Raw genomic sequence first — 15,959 nt, 5'->3', positions numbered from 1 at the left:
TCAGGATACAAGAAGACAGCCTTCAAAAGATCCCTCCACCTGGTCTGTCACTGGGCCATTGATATTAATAGAAAAGAGAAGCAACAGCATCTACTGTGATGCTAGCCAAAATGTATTGGGTGTCCACCAAATGCCAGTCACAGAATTAGGCTCTTCGAACCGTTTGCATCTCATAAATTCCTCACAGTGTCCCCGTTAGGTATTCTTTTGCAGATGAAGACTCCAATGTTAACAGAGATTAAATCACTTGCTCAGGGTCAAGCAGACAGATTGCCAAACCTGAGTTATTCCCAAAGATTATCTCCCAGATATAGCTGTGTCTTGCAACTTCCTCCCTATTAAAGGCAAATGCACTTGCTGTGTGTGTGTTTGGTGGTGTGTGTGTGTTGGGGGGGTTATACATTACACTTTGAGTGTGAATTTATTTCTCAGCCCCTCTCTTGAAAGTAAATATTAAAAGAGAAAAAGATGACTGAAAGCTAATTATGTAGTTAAGTATATAATTAAAACACATCCACTGTACATAAAGGTAACTTAATGGGATGGTGGTTATTTTTCTCTAGATCTTAAAAGAATAAATATTAATATGCTGTTTGCTAACTGGTTCTATTTTCAATGTTTTTTTCTTTCCAAACAGGATGAAAACATATACAAGTTGCTTTGTTTACTTCAACAGATATTTGCTGAGCCCCTGCTTTATGGCCCATGCTCCCCTAGACGCTACAGTATCTGTATGTTGTGCATCTGTACAGGGCTATTGTAAAGATGCACAATGAAACACGAAGCAAAACACCTGTTTTCCACCCTCAAGATTTTATGATCTACTTTGAGATACAGGGCATGATATAAATGTATGAACAAATATCTCTTGTTTACAGATACCTGATAATCACACACCCTTGACGGTAGGCAAACCCTCTCTCCCTCTCTCTCAATATACTGTGACCTCTGGGAGACACAGAGGAATGGCATAGAAAGAGAAGCTCTACTTAGACCAGTCATACCCATCCACTCAACTCTGACAGTCAGTCAGGGAAGGATGATGCAGCCCCATTACTCTCAAGCCCAATAGCCTTTTCCATTATTTTATTTCAAAATAAAAATATTCTCAGCTGGGTGCTGGGTCACACCTGCAATCCCAGTGCTTTGAGAGTCTGAGGCAAGAGAATTACATGAGCACAGGAATTCTAGGCTGCGGTAAGCTATTATCACACCACTGCTCTCCAGTCTGGGCAACAGAATGAGATCCTGTCTCTAAAAACAAACAAACAAAAAAATTCTGTAAGAATAAATTGCCTAGAATAGTACTATGATTATTGGGTCTGTTATCTTTCAAATAAAATTAGGTATAAGTTTTCTACAACAATGAGTTCTACAGAATTGAACTATACAATATTATGGATAAAATATCTGTAATTCTAACTAATCTCATACTTTTGTTTGTATTGAAAAATATACATGTAATGTATAAATATTTTAAAACATTGAAATAATTTAGGGCACAAATTAAAAGTCACCCTCTGACTGCTCCTCTCTCTCCTTATGTATGAGTAGACACTGTAAACAACTTGATGTTAATTCCCCAAACAACAAACACATACACAAATACAAGCATATATAGACATCTTGTTTTAATATATACAGTTGTCCCTCAGAGGCAGAAAGGGATTGGTTCCAGGACCTCCCTTGAAAACCAAAACCCACAGATCTCAAGTTCCTTATATAAAATGGCATAGTATAACCTATGCACATCCTCCTGTATGCTTTTAATCACCTCTAGATTACTTATAATATCTAATACAATGTAAATGCTATGTAAATCGGCATTATACCATATTGTTTAGAGAATAATGACGAAGAAAAATGTCTGTACATATTCATTACAGATGCAATTTGTTTCCAATATTTTCATTCCACAGTTGGTTGAAATCCACAAATGCAGAATCCAAGAATATAGATCAACTGTATATATATATACACACACACACTTATATGCATACAATATACACATATATACACACAATACATTCATCCACACATCCATAACTTTTTATTATAGTTGAAACATAAAATATATTAATAATAATGTAACAATCATCTATGCATCACTCATAAAACTACTGGAAAATATTACCAAAATAGTTAAACTTCCCCCATCTCTCCAAAGCATTACCACTTTCTTTAGCTGTATTATAGTCCTCATCCATTTATTTAGACTTTTATTACATATGTGGGTGTCCCTTGTGGGGGAGTGCAGTTCTAATACTTCATTGTTTAGGTCCAAGGCCACATTTTCTGTCCCTTACATAGCCATTAAGACCCTATGCTCAAAATTCGAGATGAAGGATACATGCTCAGTAGGTGTGGATTCAGTGTCAAACTCCCAGTCTCATGACCCATTTCCTACTTATGTCTAGCCCATGGATTTCCCTACTGTGTTTTAACCTTAACTGTACATTTAAAAGGAGGTAATTTCTAAGTGATGTAATAAGGAATCGTTGTCAATTATCTACTTCATTATGTTGCAAGAGATATAAGCATTCCAAGATTCAGTCTCTTAAAAATATAGACACCATTCCATGTCAGTATAGGCATTCAGTATATGGATATTTATTTGATTCTTTTTAACAGTTATATGTGTTCAAAAAGATGCTATTTACTATCTGTAGAGATTTATTGTTCACAACTTCTGACCATCTTGTATAATTTGCAATTAAAGTTCTTGTAAATGTTTTGTATGTGTGCAAATATTTTTCTAAAACACATTTCTACAATGAAATTGCTGGTTTAAATAATTCTTTTTCACTTTGATATATTTTAACACATTTCAAACCCAAAAGCCTCTTTCAGTTTGCAATATTACCAAATTTGAATGAAAGTCCAGAATAAAAAACTATACGAAGGGTCCCTGAGACAATCATGTGAGTAATTAAAGGAGTGCATTCATGAAAACTGGATCACTTTTCCCCAGAAACTTGACAGCCAGGAGTGGAGGCTGCATAACAGGGCAAGTAAATGGAGCAGTTTCTGACTGAAATTTGAAGATAACTTTGCATAATGTCTATAAAAATTATTGTTTAGAAAATGTCTACAAAGAAAAAGAAAAGCTACCAAGACACCATCTTTGCCTTAGCAAGAGCGCATGATTCCAGTTTCCATGATTTGCTTTCAAAATGACATATCAGATATAGTTTTCATGTCTCTGAATTCTAAGTAGGCCCACATTTTAATATAATAATGTAACTTTTTTCAGTGCATTGAATAAAGACTTACATATATGTTTCCTGTTCAAGCTCTGTTAATTCAGATTTCCTAATATTTTGAATACCAAAAATTATTCTTAAATGTTTGGCAGAATATTCAAGAGAATGAATAGCCAAGCCACAGAGTAGGAGAAAATATTTGCAAAAAAGTGTATCTGATAAAGGAATGTTATTCAAAACACACAAAGAACTCTTAAAACTCAACAATAAAAAAAAAAAATCTGATTCAAAAATGAGCCAAAGACCTTAACAAACAGCTCACCAAAGAAGATATAGAGATGGCAAATAAGCAGATGAAAATATGTTCAACATCATATGCCATTAGGGAATTATAAGTTAAAATAATGAAAGTCCACTACACACCTATCAGAATGGTCAAAATATAGAACACTGACTACACCAAATGTTGGCAAGGATGTGAAGCAACAGAACTCATTCTTTGCTGGTGGAAATTCAAAAGGGTACAGCTACTTTGGAAGACAATTTGGCAGTTTCTTACAAAATTAAACCTATTCTTACCATATAGTCCAGTAGTCATGCTACCGGGTGTTTACCCAAAGGAACTGAAAACTTATATCGACAAAAATAAAGAAAAAAGAATAAAAGGAATGAACAAAACCTTTGAGAAGTATGGGATTATTTGAAGAGGCCAAACCTATGAATCACTGGCATCCCAGAAAGTGAGGGAGAGAAAGCAAGCAATTTTGAAAACATATTTTAGGATATTGTTCATGAAAACTTCCCCAACCTTGCTAGAGATGTCCATAGTCAAATTCAGGAAATACAGAGAATTCCTGCAAGATTATACACAAGAAGATCATCTCTAAGACACATCATCATCAGACTTTCCAAGGTCAAAATGAAAGAAATAATGTTAAAGGCAGCTAGAGAGAAAAGGCAGTTCACATACAAAGGGAACGTCATCAAGCTAACTGGATCTCTCAGCTGAAACCCTACAAGCCAGAATAAATTGGAGGCTGATATTCAACATTCTTAAAGAAAAAAATTATTCAACCAAGAATTCCATATGCAGCCAAACTAAGCCTTTTAAGTGAAGGAAAAATAAGATTCTTTTCAGGTAAGCAAAAGTTGTGGTAATTCATTGCCACCAGACCTGCCTTACAAGAGATCTTGAAAGAAACACTTAATATAGAAAGGAAAGACTGCTACCAGCTAATACAAAAACGCATTTAAACACACAGACCAGTGTCACTGTAAAGCAACCACACAAACAAGCCAACATAATAACCAGCTAACAGAAAAATGACAGAATCAAATCCACACATATCAATACTAACTTTGAATATAAACGGGCTATATGTCCCACTTAAAAGGCATAAAGTGGCAAGCTGGATAAAAAAGCAAGACCCAGTGGTATACTGTCTTCAAGAGACTCATCTCACACGTAATGACACTCATAGGCTCAAAGTAAAGGGAGGGAAGAAAATCTACCAAGCAAATGGAAAACAGAAGAAAAGCAGAAGTTACAATCCTAATTTCAGACAAAACAGATTTCAAACCAACGAAGATCAAAAAAGACAAAGAAGGGCATTACATAATTGGAAAGGGTTCAATTCAACAGGAAAACCTAACTATCCTAAATATATATGCACACAACACAGGAGTACCTAGATTCATAAAGCAAGTACTTAGAGACCTACAAGGAGACACAGGCTCCCACACAATAATAGTGGGAGACTTCAACACTCCACTAACAGTATTAGACAGATCATGAAGGCAGAATATTAACAAAGATATTCAGAACCTAAATTCAATATTGGACAAAATGGATCTGATAGACATTTATAGAACTCTTCACCCCAAAACAACAGAATACACATTTGTTTCATCACCACATGACACATACTCTAAAATCAGCTACATAATTGGACATAAAACAATCCACAATAAATACAAAATAACAAAAATCATACCAAACACACTCTCTGACCACAGCATGACAAAAAAAGCAAAACTATGAAAATCACTCAAAATCATGCAGTTACATGGGTAAGTAACGAAGTTAAGGTAGAAATTAAGAAGTTCTTTGAAAATAATGAAAACAAACATACAACATACCAGAATCTGTGGGACAGAACTAAGGCTGTGTTAAGAGAAATTCAGAGCACTAAATACCTACATCAAAAAGTTGGAAAGATCTGAAATTAACAATCTGACTTCACAACTGAAAGAATTAGAGAAGCAAGAAGAAGTCAACCCCAAAGCTAGGAGAAGATGAGAAATAACAAAACTCAGAGCTGAATGGAAGGAAATTGAGATGCAAAAAACCATTCAAAAGATCTACCAATCCGGGAGTTGATTTTTTTGAAAAAAATTAATAAAATAGATAATCCATTAGCTAGACTAATGAAGAAGAAAAGAGAGAAGATCCAAATAAACACAATTAGAAATGATGAAGGGAATGTTACTACTGACCCCACAGAAATAAAAACAACCATCACAAACTACAGTGAACACCTCTATTACACACAAACTTGAAACCTAGAAGACATAGATAAATTCCTGGGCACATAAGTCTATGCCCCATAAGTGGGCATATACTCTCACAAGACTGAGCCAGGAAGAAATCGATTCCCTGAACAGACCAATAACAAGCTCCGAAACTGAATCCATAATAAATAGCCTACCAACAAAAAAAGCCTGGAGCCTGAAAGAAATGCAACCAAATTCCACCAGATGTACAAAGAAAAGCTAGTGCCATTCCTACTGAAACTGTTCCCAAAAATTGAGGAGGAGAGACTCCTCCTCAACCTATTATATGAGGTCAGCATTATCTTGATACCAAAACCTGGCAGAGACACAACAAAAAGAAGAAAAACTTCAAGCCAATATCCTTTATGAACATCGATGCAAAAATTCTCAACAAAATACCTGCAAACTGAATCTAGCAGCACATCAAAAAGCTAATCCACCATGATCAAGTAGGCTTCATCCTTAGGATGCAAGGTTGGTTCAACATATGCAAATCAATAAATGTGATTCATCACATAAACAAAACTAAAGACAAAAACCACGCGATTATCTCAATAGACACAGAAAAGGCTTTTGATAAAATTCAATACTCCTTCATGTTAAAAATGCTCAGTAAATCAGGCATTGAGGAAACATACCTCAAAATACTAAGAATCATCTTTGACAAATGCACAGCCAACATTACACTGATGGGCAAAATCTGGAAGCATCCACCTTTAAAACTGACAAATGACAAGGACGTCCTCTCTCATCACTTCTATTCAACATAGTATTGGAAGCCCTGCCCAGGGCAATCAGGAAAGAGAAAGAAATAAAATGCATTCAAATAGGAAGAGAGGAAGTCAGACTCTCTCTCTTTGCATATTACATGATTCTATATTTAGAAAATGCCATAATCTCAGCCCCAAAGCTCCTTCAACCGATAAACAACTTCAGCAAAGTTGCAGGATACAAAATCAATGTACTAAAGTCACTAGCATTCCTATACCAACAACAGCCAAACTGATAATCAAAGGCAACCCCATTCACAATTGCCACAAAAAAACAATAAAATACTTAGGAATACAGATAACCAGGGAGGAGAAAGATCTCTACAACAAGCATTACAAAACGCTGCTCAAAGAACTCCGAGAAGACACAAACAAATGAAAATACATCCCATGCTCATGGATGCGAATAATCAATATAATTAAAATGGCTAGACTGTCCAAAGCAATTTATAGATTCAATGCTATTCCTATCAAACTGCTGACAATGTTCTTCATAGAACTAGAAAAAAACTATTTTAAAATTCATATGGAACCGAAAACAAGCCTGAATAGTCAAGGCAATCCTAAGCAAAAAGAACAAAACTGGAGACATCACATTACCCAACTTCAAACTATACTACAAAGGTACAGTAACCAAAACAGCATGGTACTGGTACAAAAACAGGCACATAGACCAGTGGAACAGAATAGAGAGCCCAGAAATAAAGTTACACATCTATGACCATTTTATCTTTGACAAAGCTGAAAAAAGCAAGCAATGGGGAAAAAACTCCCTATTCAACAAATGGTGCTGGTATAACTGGCTAGTCATATACAGAAGATTGAAGCTGGACTCCTGCCTTACATTATACACAAAAATCAACAAATAAACTCAAGATGGATTAAAGACATAAATGTAAAACCCAAAACTATAAAAATCCTGGAAGACAACATAGGCAATACCATTCTGGCCATAGGAATGGGCAAAGATTTCATAACAAAGACACCAAAAGCAATCAGAACAAAAGCAAAAATTGACAAATGAGATCTAATTAAACTTAAGAGCTCCTTCACAGAAAAAGAAAATATCAACAGAGTAAACAGACAACCTACAGAGAGGGGAGAAAATATTTGCAAATTATGCATCTGACAAAGGCCTAATATCCAGCATCGTTAAGGAAGTTGAACAAATTTACAAGGGAAAAATAAACCCATTAAAAAATGGGCAAAATACATGAACAGACACTTCTCAAAAGAAGACATAAAAGTGGCCAAAAAAAATATGAAAAAAAGCTCAACATCACTGATCATTAGATAAATGCAAATCAAAACCACAGTGAGATACCATCTCACACCAGTCAGAATGGCTATTATTAAAATGTCAAAAAACAACGGATGCTGCTGAGGTTGTGGAGAAAAAGGAACACTTACACTCTGTTGGGAGTGTAAGTTAGTTCAATCGTGGAAAGCAGTATGGTGATTCTTCAAAGACCTAAAAAGAGAACTACCATTTGACCCAGCAACCCCATAAGTGGGCATATACCCAGAGGAATAGAAATCATTCTACCGTAAAGAGATATACACATGATGTTCATTGCTATTCATAATGGCAAAGACAGGGAATCACCCTAAATGCCTGTCAATGACAGATTGGATTTAAAAAAATGTAGTACATATACACCATGGAATACTATGCAGCCATAAAATAGATGAGATGCTGGAGGGTATTATCCTTAGCAAACACAAACAGGAACAGAAAACCAAATACCACATGTTCTTATCTATAAGTGGGAGCTAAATGATAACTTACGAACACAAAGAAACACCAGACATTGGGGTCTACTTGAGGGTGGAGGATGGGAGAGAGAAGAGGAGCAGAAATGATAACTACTGGGTACTAGGCTTAATATTGGGTGATGAAATAATATTTACAACCGCCCTCCATGAAATGTGTTTATCTATATAATAATCCTTCACATATACCCCCAAACCCAAAATAAAAGTTAAAAATAAAATTAAATAAATAAAATTTATAAAACTTATGTCCACGTAAAAGCCTGCATACGGATGTTTGTAGCAGCTTTGTTTATAATCGCTAAAACTCAGAAGGAACTAAAATCTCCTTCATTCAGTAAAGAAATGGATAAACTATGGTATATCCAAACAACGAAATATTATTCAGAACTAAAAAAGAAATGAGCTGTCAAGCCATGAAAAGACATGGAGGAAACTTAACTGCATGTTACTAAGTGAAATAAGCCAATCTGAAAAGGCTACATGCTGTATGATTCCAACTATGTAACATTTGAGAGAAGGCAAAAATATGGAGACAGTAAAAAGATCAGGGATTGCCAGGATTTATGAGGGAAGGAGAGATGGATAGGCAAAATACAGAGGATTTTTAGGACAGTGAAAATATTCTGTATGACACTATAATGGTGAATATACATCATTATATATTTGTCCAAACCCATGGAATGTACACCAAGAGTGAACCCTACTGTAAACTATAGACTTTGGGTGATAAGGGTGTGTCAATGCAGTTCATCAATTGTAACAGATGTTACACTCTGGGGGAGGATGTTGTGATGGGGGAGGCTGTGCCTGCTTGGGGCAGGTGGCATACCAGACACTTCTGTAGCTTCTTCTCAATTTTGCTGTGAACCTAAATCCTCTCTAACAATATGGTCTTTCTATAAAAAAGGTAGGGAGATTATTAAAATATGTTTCTTTCAATGCAGAGATTTGGGATTCTCAGAAAGTCTCTAATATGGGAAAATAGTATGTAAAATACATTATATTTCCAGTCAGCTAAGAAAGGATACACATTCAATTAGTGGTATTGAGGCATTTCTACATACATATTGAAATAAATAACATATCCTATTTCATTCAGTACAATTTCAAAACAATTGATTTCTTTACTAACATGCATTATGTAGAACAATGTTAACATCGATGCGGGGGACAGGGTGGAGCAAGATGTGTTATTCAGGAAGGTGTGCTTTGGTTGTTAAATACAACTGGGCATTGTGGTCAGAAAATGTGGCCTGTACAGTTTTCTACTGTAATACATTTGTTAGTATTTTCTTTGTAGCTTAAATCATGGTAAATTTTTTTTTAAAATACTATGTGTGTATTTTTTAAATGTACAAATTTACTTGATGAAGATGTTTCTGTACCTTGACACACACACCACATATATATATATTATACACACACACAAATATATATACCCACTTACATGTATATATGTATAAATATACACACATGTATGTACATATATATGTATATATGTGTATGTATGTATAATCAAGCTTCTCAATTGGTTATTCCATTCCTTTCTGTATTAATTACTTGCTCTACCAATTTGATAGATATACTCCTGAAAGGAATATTTTAAATTTTCCTACTATGAATATTCATTCTTCCTTGCATTTCTAAGCTTACATAGTTGACTGTCAGGCCTATAAACTGGTTATTCAGTTCCTCCTTATTTTACCAATTTAGAATGTGTACTCCTAAGGGAAATATTTTAAGTTTGCCTACTATGAATTCTTTCTTGCACTTTTTGGCTTTTCTATATATATTTCAAAGCTTTACTTTATGGGCATAAAAGTTTTTAAAGTATATCATGGAGTACTTATATATAATAAATATTTTAAAATCTCTGTAACAAATATAATGTGCCTCACTTTGAATTCTATTGTGCCAGATACTAGCAATGCAATATCGACTGTCTCATTATTAGTAGTAAATATTTTTCCATTTTCCTTTGTATTCACCATTCTGTATCATCTTGTTCCTGATGTGTCTTTCATACAGATCATGCAAAGATTTTTAATCCCATCTAGGAATCTGTGATTTGATGAAAATAACTTAATACATTTATATTTATTAAAATTACTGCTCTGTCTGGACTTGTTTCTGGTATCTCCTTTTGTTTTCCATTTCTCATGCTGTCTCATGTGATGTCTTTAATATGCTATTCTTGTTAATTTAACTAAATATTACTTACTTTTTGGTATTGTGTTTCTAATTATTTGGAAGCAACACATTTATATTCTAGAGATTACTTTTAAATTTTCAACACATACGTTAATACTTTTCCATCAATATCACAGATCACTACACATGTTACTCTCCACCAATAAAAATTACAAAAAGTTTGCTTAACACATATTTTGCTCTTAGATTTTTCACTTCTTTATCTTTATCCAATCTTTTTGTATATTCAAATTACTTTACCTTCCAATTAACTAATTCTATAATTTGCTCTATTCTTTCTATTATGCAACCCTGCCTACTTTTCTTGAAAGTTAACAAACTATATTTTGGGCTAGGAACATTTTTCATTAAACTTTATGTTTTGAAGTAATTGTAGACTCATATTCAGTTGTTAGAAATAATATAAAGAAATCCCATGTACATTTTATTCTTGTTCCCTCATTGGTAACATTTTTGCAAAACTATAGAAGAATATCATAACCAGGGTGTTTATATTGACAAAGTCAGGATATAGAACATTTTGATCACAGTAAGAATCCCTGATGTTGTTATATTGTTTCATCCACTTTCCTCATTTCCCTACTCCATCCCTGACACCCAAAAATCACAAATAAAAATTTTGTCACTATTTTACAAATGTAATCACATAATCATATAACACATAAACTTTTCATTTGGTTTTTTTCACTCAGCATATTTCTCTGGAAATTCATCTAGATTTTAGCATGCATTAATAGTTTATTCTTTTTAACTGCTGAATAGTATTCCATGTCACGAATGTACCGCCTTTGTTTAGTGATTCAGCCGTATCTGGGTTGTTCCTAGTTTTTTTACTATTGTAAATAATACTACTAGAAACCTCATGTACAAGTTTTTGTATTAACATAAATCTTCATTTGTTGGGGATAAATGTTCAGGAGTGTGAACACTGATATTTGGTAGCTGCATATCTACTTTAAAATAATTTTTCAGCTGGGCATGTTGGCGCATGCCTGTAATCCCAGCACTTTGGGAGGCCAAGACAAGTGAATTGCTTAAGCCCAGGAATTCAAGACCAGCCTGGGCAACATGGTGAAACCCCATCTCTACAAAAAACACAAAATTTGGCTGGGCACGATGGCTCATGCCTGTAATCCCAGCACTTTGGGAGGCTGAGGCAGGTGGCTCATGCGGTCAGGAGTTCGAGACCAGCCTGACCAACATGATAAAACCCCATCTCTACTAAAAATACAAAAATTAGCTGGGCATGGTGGCACACACCTGTAACCCCAGCTACTCAGGAGGTTGAGGCAGAAGAATCATTTGAACCCGGGAGGCAGAGGTTGCAGTGAGCCGAGATTACACCACTGCACTCCAGCCTAGGCATGGGAGTGAGACTCTGTCTCAAAAAAAAAAAAAAAAAAAAAAAAAAAAATTAGCCAGGTATGGCATCATATGCCTGTAGTCCCAGTTGCTTGGGAGGCTAAGTTGGGAGGATCCCTGGAGTCCAGGGAGGCAGAAGTTGCAGCGAGCCAAGATCATGCCACTGCACTCCAACCTGAGCCACAGAGCGAGACCCTGTCTCAAAAATAAATAAATAAATGTAAAAATAAAATAAAATAATTAGTCAAAGTGTTTTCCAGAGTGATTGTACCATTTTATATTCTTACCTGCAATGCATGAGTGATTCAGTCTCTCTTCATCCTCACCATCATTTGGTGGTCTCAGTTTTATTTTAGCCATTCTGATAGGTGTGTAGTGATTTCTCATTGTGGTTTTAATTTGTATTTCTCTAATGGCAAATGGTTTTGAACATCTTTTCATGTACTTATTTGCCATCAGTATACACCCTTATGTGAAATGTCTCTTCTTGTCTTTTACTCATTTTCTAATTGCATTTAGATTATTAAAGGGAGTGTTGGTTAATTTGTTTCGTTTTGTTTATACAAGTAGTCTCCCCTTAGCTTGCAGGTATTCATTCCAAAACCCCCAATGGATGCCTAAAACTATATACAGTACCAACCCTACTTATACATAAATTTCTTCTTTTCCTCTTCACAATTTCATGAAGCTTCATTCCTACTGTATATCTTAGCAACCTCAGCCTATGATGTTTTTTTCTTTCCCCATTAAGGAGAGAACTTTCACCTTTTCACTAAAGCATATTAAGGCTTCTCTTTGGCATGTCTGAATTGCCAGCATCACTACTTTTGCATTTGGGGGCCATTAGCAAGTCAAATAAGGGTTACTCGAACTCAAGCACTGAGATACCACAACAGTCAATCTGATAACTGAGACTGCTACTAAGTAACTGACAGGTGGGTGGGTGGAATAGACAATGTGGGGACGCTGGACAAAGGAATGATTCACCTCTCACCCAAATCGAGTGGGACAGGGTTAGACTTAATAATGCTACTCAGAACGATATGCAATTTAAAACTTATGAATTGTTTATTTCTGGAATTTTCTATTTAATATTTTTGGGCCATGGTTGACCATGAGTAGCTGAAACCACAGATAAGAGGGGGCTACTACTCTGCTGAGTTTGAATGGTCTGTATTCTATAAATAGATCTTATCCATTTGTTAGATGTGTGCTTTGAAAATATTTTCTCCTACCCAGTAACTTGTCTTCTAATCTTTTTAATACAGTCTTTCACAGAGCAAAAGTTTTTAATTTTGCTGAGGTCCAATTTATCAATATGCCCTCTTACAGACTGTGCTTATGGTGTCAAGTCTAAGTGTAACTCTAGATCTCTAAGAACTTTCCTTAGAATTTCCTTGTTTTTAAGTGTTGTTTTTAAAATTTACATCTATAACTTTTATTGACAAATATTATATATATTATGATGTACAATGTGATATTTTGATATATTATACATTGTGAAATGACTAAATCATGCTGATTAACATATCTGTTGCCTCATATACTTATCACTTTTGTTTGTGGTGAAAACATCTAAAAGGTACTCTGTTAGGAATTTTCAAGTATACAATACATTATTATTAACTACAGCCACCGTGCTATAAAATAGAGCCCAGAATTTATTCCTTCTGTTTAACTGAAACCTCATATCGTTTGACCAACATCTCCCAATCTTTCTCCTCACACACTCCACCCTCAACCCCTGATGTGTTAGGCCATTCTTGCATTGTTATAAAGAAATACCTGAAACTGGATAATGTATAAAGAAAAGAGTTTAATTGGCTTATAGTTCCGCAGGCTATACAAGAAGCACGGCACTGGCATCTGCTCAGCTTCTGGGACAGCCTCAGGGAGCTTTTACTCATGACAAAAGGTGACGAGCAGGCATGTTTCATGGAAAAAGCAGGATGGGCAGAGGGGCACAGGGGTAGGTGTTGCACCACTTAAACAGATCTCATGAGAACTCACTCCTATCGTGAGGCCAGCACCAAGCCATGAGGGATCTGCCACCAGGACCCAAACACTTCCCACCAGGCCCCAACTTCAACCCTAGTGATTACATCTCAACATGAGATATGGAGGGAACATCCACACTATATTATCTGGTACCCAATATTCTATTAATATTCTCTGCTTTTACAAGTTCATTTTTTTTTTTTTTTTTTTTAGATTTCACATATATGTGACATCATTAAATCTGTGATATACTTTAAGTAAATTTTTGTATAAGGTGTGAGACTGAGGTTGAGCTTTGCTTTTCTGCCAATGGATATCCAAATGCTCCAGCAGTATTGATAGTTAAAAAAGCTATCCTCCCTCCATTGAACTACTTCTGTACTTTGACAACCCTCATGAATGGAACTGGCACCCCTAAAAGAGACCCAAGAGAGTTCCTTTAACCTTTCCATGTGAAGACACATAGAGAAGCCACCATCTATGAATCAGAAAGTGGGCCATCACCAGACACCAAATCTGCCAGGCACCTTGTTCTTGGACTTCCAGCCTCCAGAACTATGCAAAATAAATTTCTATGGTTTATAAGTCACCTAATTTATGGTATTTTCATTATAGTAGGCCGAAGGTACAAAGACAGTTGATTACATTGATTATCCTTGCATCCCTGTAAGAAACCTCACTTGGTCATGGTGCATAAGTTTTTTTTTGTTTGTTTTTGTTTTTCTGAATTCTGTTTAATTTTGTTAAGGTTTTTTGTGTCTATATTCATAATGTAATGAATTTTATCTGCAGTTTTCCTTTTTGTACAGTTTTTGTCTGGTTTTGGTAAAAGGGTAAAACTAGCTTCATAAAATAAACTGGGAATTATTTCCTCCTCTTTTGGAAGAGAGTATATAGAATTAGTATTGATTCTTTTTTAAATGTTTGATGATAATCTTCATTGAATTGATTTGGGCCAGAAGATCTTTACTTTGGGAGTTTTCAAAATGCAAATTCAATTCAATTATGTACTTCGTGTTCCATGAATTGTCCAATTTGTATTTTCAAAGACTTTGTCTATTTCAATTACATTGTCAATTATGTGTATAGAGTCATCCCTAGTATTACCTTATTATTCTTTTGATGTCTGCAGTCCATAGTGATCTCCCATTTCATTCCTGTTTTTGAATTGAGATTTCTCTCTTTTTCCTTCGTGAGTCTTGCTAAAGCTTGGTCAATTTTATTAATCTTTCAGAGAACAAACTTCTGCTTAGTTCATCTCATTTTCCTCTGGCTTTGTTCACTCAGCATAAGTCATGATTCATTTGTGTTACTGTGTGCATCATTAATTCATGTTTTTATATAAGAATAGTATATGTATGTATGCAATTTTTTTATCCAATAACATATAAATCCACCTGTTTTCAACTTGGGGCTACTAGATATAAACCTCACTTGCCAAACTTTTTTCCAAAGTGGTTGGACCATTTTGCATTCCCACTATCAGTATATAAAAGTTCTAATTGCTCCAAATCTTCACCAACACTTATTAAAGTCAGTCTTTTTAACTTTAGACATTCTAATGAATGGGCAATGGGTTTAGCTGTATTTCCCTAATGATATTGAGCAGCTGTTCATTCACTTATTTTGCCACCTATACATCTTCTTATGAAAAGTGTCTCTTCAATTACGTTGTTTATTTATTGAATTGTTTTCTTCTCTTCTTATCATACCAAAATTATCATATATAGCAAAGTATCATAACAAAAGTATTCTTTATATATAATAGACAGGAGTCCTTTTTCAGATATGTAGTCTATCTTTGGTTTGCCTTTTCATTTTCTTAACAATGTCTTTTGAAGAACAAATGTTTAATTTTAAATAAGTCCATTTTATTGATTTTTTTACAGTTTATATATTTCTGTCATATTTAAGAAATATTTTCAAATCCCAAGCTCACAAAAATTATCTCCTGCACTTTCTTTGAGAAGAAAAAAGGTTTTACATTTAGGTAATAATCCATTTCAATTTACACCAATACTGCACTGCCTTTTACTTATAACTGATTTAATGACTGTTGAAGTCAGGTAGCATATATAATTCAATA

General features: G+C 34.8%; 1 protein-coding gene across 2 annotated transcripts in view; it reads right to left on the bottom strand.

The window, feature by feature from the left end:
- Positions 1 to 15,959, bottom strand: part of C8H8orf34 (chromosome 8 C8orf34 homolog) — a 477,522-nt gene that overhangs the window by 452,188 nt on the left and 9,375 nt on the right. The window lies entirely within an intron of this gene.

This window comes from Papio anubis, chromosome 8 (genome assembly GCF_008728515.1).
Source record: "Papio anubis isolate 15944 chromosome 8, Panubis1.0, whole genome shotgun sequence".
Classification (NCBI taxonomy): domain Eukaryota; kingdom Metazoa; phylum Chordata; class Mammalia; order Primates; family Cercopithecidae; genus Papio; species Papio anubis.
Note: the sequence above shows the minus strand (reverse complement) of the source record. Positions and strands in the feature narration are given on the sequence as shown.